Below are 6,000 nucleotides of genomic sequence, written 5' to 3' on the forward strand. Positions count from 1 at the left end.
AGATAAATATCAAGGATACTATACTAGGATATTCTAGAGGATTCTATATTTTTCCAAAAAATCAACTTTATTTTTTTCACACTCCCCCTTAAAGTGATTTTTTGGAAACTACTCCAAGCTTGTCACGGAAGAACTCGAACGAAGCTTTAGCAAGTGACTTGGTGAAGATATCCGCGATATTCTCCTGACTTCGCACTTCCAAAGTATTGATAGTTCCATCAAGAACCTTTTCCCGAATAAAGTGATGTTCCACCTCAATGTGTTTAGTTCTTGCATGGAATACTGGATTGTTTGCAAGCTTGATGGCACTTTGATTATTTCCATAGATCATAGTTGGCTTTGATATAGGTAGATGCAAGTCTTCAGCAAGCCTTTGTAGCCATACACATTCTTGAGCAGTAAAAGCAGATGCCTTATACTCCGCCTCTGTGGTTGACAATGAAACTGAATCTTACTTCTTGCTATACCAAGAAATACTTGTTCCACCACAGAGAAATATATAGCCCAATGTAGATCTTCGGTCATCCAAATCACCACCAAAATCAGCATCCGTATAACCAGCTAACACCAAATCATTCTTCTTCTGGAAGAACAAGCCCATGTCTGATGTTGAGTTGATATATTTCAGAATCCTCTTTGCAGCTTCTAAGTGAGGCTTTCTTGGCCTTTGCATAAATCTGCTTACATATCCCATTGAGAAGGCAATGTCCAGCCTTATAATAGTCAAATACAGGAGACTTCCAACAAGAGCCCGAAAAGGCTTGGGATCTGCAAGAAGTGAGCCTTCGTCCCGCCTTAACCTTGTACTTATCTCAAGAGGAGTAGAACATGTTTTGCTTTGCTTCAATCCAAACCTATCAACAAGTTTCTTGGCATATCCTTCTTGAGTGACAAAGATACCTTTGTTCATGTTTGTCACCTCTAAGCCAAGAAAATGGTGTAGCTCTCCCAACTTCTTGATGTCAAATCTTATGGAAAGCTCATCTTGAAGCCTAGCAACTTCATCTTCATTGTTTCCTGTTATTATCATATCATCCACGTACAAAAGAACAACCATATGCAAGTCTCCTTGTTTTTTAACAAATAAGCTAGGATCTGATTGTGATGCATCATAGCCACAGAAATGTAGATACTGAGCAATTTTTCCATACCATGCTCGTGGAGCTTGCTTGAGGCCATAAAGGACCTTCTTAAGTTTGCAGACATAATCAGGATGTAAGTTAGAGACATACCCGGGTGGTTGCTCCATATAAATATCTTTGTCATGCTCTCCATATAAGAAAAGCATTTTTCACGTCAAGTTGCCATAACTTCCCATTATGCGAGGCTGCCAAGGCTAGCACAACTCGGACAGAGAATGCATTTTATGCCACCGGACTGAAGGTTTCTTCATAATCTTCACCATACTTTTGAGAAAATACCCAAGCAACAAGCCTTGCTTTATATCTATCTATGCTGCCATCTGCTCTTCTTTTGATTTTGTAAACCCATTTACAAGAAATGGGTTGTACATCCTTCGGCTTTGGTACAAGGTTCCATGTTTGATTTTTCATCAGAGCCTCCATTTCATCATCCATAGCAAGCTCCCATTCTTTGACTCCTTTAGCTTCTTCGAATGAGGAAGGGTCTTTTCATCATCAATTGGTCCCGCAAAGAAACAGGAATAGTACTGACAAAAATTTTCATCTCTGAAGCGAGCTGGCTTGATAATAGTTCTTTTTGGCCTTCCCGAACCACTTGAATTATCTTCTTGTTGAGTTTCATTGTTTGAGTCCAGGACTCCCCTTTCTTCTAACTCCTCGGCGGTTGTACTATCTAGAGAAGCACCTGCAATGGGCAAGCTTGAATCTCCATTATTTGAGGTTTTTGAACTCTCTCCATCCATGCAGCTCGATAAATACAAAGACACTTCGGTCGAATATGACATCCCTTGGACAACAAAGAGATGAGTTCTAGGATCCAGCACTTCCATCTCTCTTTTCCTTTCATCATATCCGACAAAGATGCATTTCCTTGCCTTGGCATCTAACCTTGCTCCGTGAGAAACACGGAATGTGAACATAACAATTAGGAGCCAAAAAACCCTGAGGTGTTTCACGCTAGGCTTTTCTCCAACATTAATTCATAGGGAGACTTCATATTGTTTGGAGAAAGCGGCATCCTGTTAATCACGTACGCTGCACATTTCATACCTTCAGCCCACAGGGCTCTAGGTAAATTCTTAGCGTGAAGCCAACTCTTACGTGTCTCAGTTAAGTGTCGGATCTTCCTTTCAGCCACTCCATTTTGTTGTTTGGTGTATCAGCGCATGTCAGCTCTCTTTTATGCCAGTGCTGACGACAAAAGGAAAGAAACTCATCTGATGTGAACTCACCGCCATTATCAGTTCGCAACCGTTTATTCTGGAATCGAGTTTCACCTTCAACTGTTTCTTTGAACTCCACAAACTTTCTGAAAAACTTCTTGACTTGTGCTTCACAAAAATAACCCAAGTGAATCTAGTAAAATCATCAATGAAAATTAGCATATAAGAGATAGCCTGAAAATGAAGGAGTTCTCGTTGGCCCCATCAAGTCACTGTGAATAGTTCTAGTGGGGCATTGCACCTGACAAGGATCTCTCAAATGGAGACGATGTGCCTTTCCATATTGACATCCTTCACAAACCTCTCCTCCACCAAAATTTCTTAAGTTAGGCAAACCTTTACTATATTTAACTTTACCATGCTTTTAATTATATCCATGCTTAGATGTCCAAGTCTAGCATGCCAAAGATGTGTATTATCATTGCTTACTCATCTCTCAATATATAAATTAGAGGCAGATAAAACATATAAATCGTTTAACTCTCTTACCTGAATGGACGATATCTGCCTTGAGCACCTTGATATTTCGGAGGAATTCACTCACGTGGGCCAAATAGCAAATAGTTTCCAGCATTCTACAGCATTTGCAAACTGAAAATAAATTTTTCTTCATACCTGGAACATGAAAGACACTGTTGAGGGTGATAGTGTCTTTTTGCTTCTCGTTGATCACAACAGTGCCTTCCTTCTCCACATTATGGACTGTATTATCTGCTGTAACGATGCATCATGTCCGTTTGTATTCGTGAAAAGTGGAGAATTTGGATTGAATCTCCAGTGAGATGGTGCCCACATCCTGAATCCACGATCCAGTCTGTTTTAAAATTTTATGGAAGCCATGGCATTTATTGCTGAGTCTCCTGCTGCGAAACACTTCCCCATGTCTTCTTCTTGGTCTTCTTCTTCAGCAACTTTCATGGTTTTGAGCCAAAAATATTGCTCTTCCCTTGACTCGACATGATCTTTTTATATTAGCCGATTTTGCCCAAACGGTAAGCATTTTAAAAAAAGCTTTTTACTGTTACTCGGAAGACTGCCCTTCTTTGCCTGGCGAGCCTTGAACCACTTGAGATTTGTAAAATTCATGCTATCTCTTGATTTTCTTTATTAGTTTTCTTCTCTTATTCGGGCGACAGAGCATTTCCTTCCCCCTTCTTTATAGATACACCAGCCATTTTGTTGGCTAGTTAGTTCTTGGTGGACGACATCAATTCTCTAATTCTTTCCCAAAAGATGGGTTGTTTATCCCATCCCTTGAATGGATGTAACAATATGGAATATAATTCTGGCTTTTAAAACCCGAATAATGATTCTTCTTATCGTGCTTCCAAAGATACCTGTCCCGGAGATTCAATAGAGAAATTTCGGAACACAAGATTTTTAAACCTTCAAAGAAACTTCTGCGATAGAGAGGATTAGCTTGAGTGGTGTTAGCTAACATCATTCTCTCCAAAATTGTAGCCGAGCTTTCAATCCTTCTTGTTGAACAGTCGATCGAGGTCCTCCATAATTTCTGAGCTGATTTACACCCTATAATATGATCAAAATAATTAGGAGAGAAGGACCTCTTTAGGAATAAACTCCGTTTAGCAATTAATACTGCTTCCACTTCTTACGCGCATTGCTATTTTCTGGTTGCTTCAAAAAGGAGGACTTTGTTACTTCCGCATTGATTAAACTTCCCACAAATCCTCAACCAACAAGGTATGACTCACATACAAGATTTTCCATACCTGTAGTTGACTGATTCAATAACTCAATTCCCAATCATTAGCAGCGACCACCTCCAATCCATTTAGCAGAAAACCAGTTGAATCAAACCACTAACCGACCTTTGAAAATCCAAGAAGCCGTCACCTGGCCTCTGATTACCATGTAAATGAATACAGAAAAGAGTATTATTAGAAACCTTCTGCTAGCCCAAGATCGTTAAATAATATTGGAACTGATTCAAACTAAAGAAGAGGGAAGCTTGAAAAGAGAGAAAAAAGTTTTGGAGAAGGAAGAACTTTGTTTGAGGAAAAGAAGGCTTTCTTGATTTTGGCTGGTTTACAAATAAAAAGAACACCCCCTATTTATACATTAGCCTATGGTATATTGCAAGATATGATTCATAGATAATGTACAAGAAGATTCTACACACCTTATTCTTCTAACAACATCTAGAATATCGAGACATTCTTATCTTTCCCACAACATCTAGACATCTAGATATGTCCTGCTAAGATAAATATCAAGATACTATACTAGGACATATCTAGAGGATTCTAAGGTAGGATAAAAATATATATATATATATATATATATTAATCTTATATATATATATAATATATATATATATATATAGTGATTATAGTAGGCTATATATGTACGGTATACTCATTAACAATTAGATCCTTTTAAATTTTTTGAAATTATTATTGAAACTAATATTATTTCAGTTTAATAATTGAATTAATTTTTTTTAACTCTTTGCTTACAATTGTATACCCTATTGGTATAGCTATATATTATATTGATATCATATGTTAGTTAATATTTTTTGATTGTATTAGCTACATTTAATTGGTACACAATATGATTTTTCTTTAGTAATAATATAAAAGAAAAAGAATAACAAAAAAATAGTGAAAACAGTAAATGAAATTAGATTATGAAAAGAGAAAAATTATAAAAAAAAGAAGTTAAATGAAATTAGAGAAAAAAAAGAAAAAAAAGAAGAAAACGAGAAAAAAGAAAAGGAGAAAAGAAAAAAAAAGAAAAGAAGAAAGAAAAGAAGCATAGAAATAAAAAAGAATTGGAGAATAAAAAAAAATTTCCTCACAAAAACTACTATGGGTAGGAAATGTAATTAGTTTTTGGGTAGAAAAACAAATAGGTAGACAAAGGATAAATAATTTTGTTTTTGTGGGTAACTATGTCAAAACCCCCCAAAAACTTTTCCCAGCCCAAAAACTTTTAATATATTTCCAAGCCCACTGCCCACTCCAGCGCCCCAGCCCAACTGCCCAAGCCCCAAGCCCACTCTCTATTCAATTAGGGCATTAGATTACTGCATTAGGCACTAGCAGCAGTCACGAACGAACAGACTCCTCACTCCTCACAAAGTCATTCCGATTTAGGGTTTAGCATTAGCATTCCGATAGTTTAGCAAATTCCGGGCAAAACTTTTGAGCTTCAGTGGCTTTGTTATTGGGTATGAACAAGATCATCTTTCACATGTTTCTTTGTGGGATTTCAATTATTTAGTCGTTTAACTTTGAACTTGAGAAGTGTTAGGTTTCATTTTAATGTCATGAACTTGCTACAATCCGGTATATTCAAGATTTCTTTTTCCTCTTTAGGGTGATTCGATGTATGAAGAACCTCTAACTGTAGTTACATGATCGTAATTTGCAATGAATTTATCTAAAATCAGATGAGGTGACTGGTACGTCTATCTGGGAAGATTTTAAGATAGTCTCTACATGCTGTAAAAAGTTTCTATTTTCAGCTGTAATGCATGACATACTAGCATATTAAAGGCATAGACTGAAAAAACCGAATGGAATAGTCTAGTGGTAAATTTTGAACTTGAGGCCAAAGAATTTCTCTCCCGTAATTGTGTGTATTTTCATAGTTTTAGGATTTGAAGG

Source organism: Nicotiana attenuata, unplaced genomic scaffold (genome assembly GCF_001879085.1).
Source record: "Nicotiana attenuata strain UT unplaced genomic scaffold, NIATTr2, whole genome shotgun sequence".
NCBI lineage: Eukaryota > Viridiplantae > Streptophyta > Magnoliopsida > Solanales > Solanaceae > Nicotiana > Nicotiana attenuata.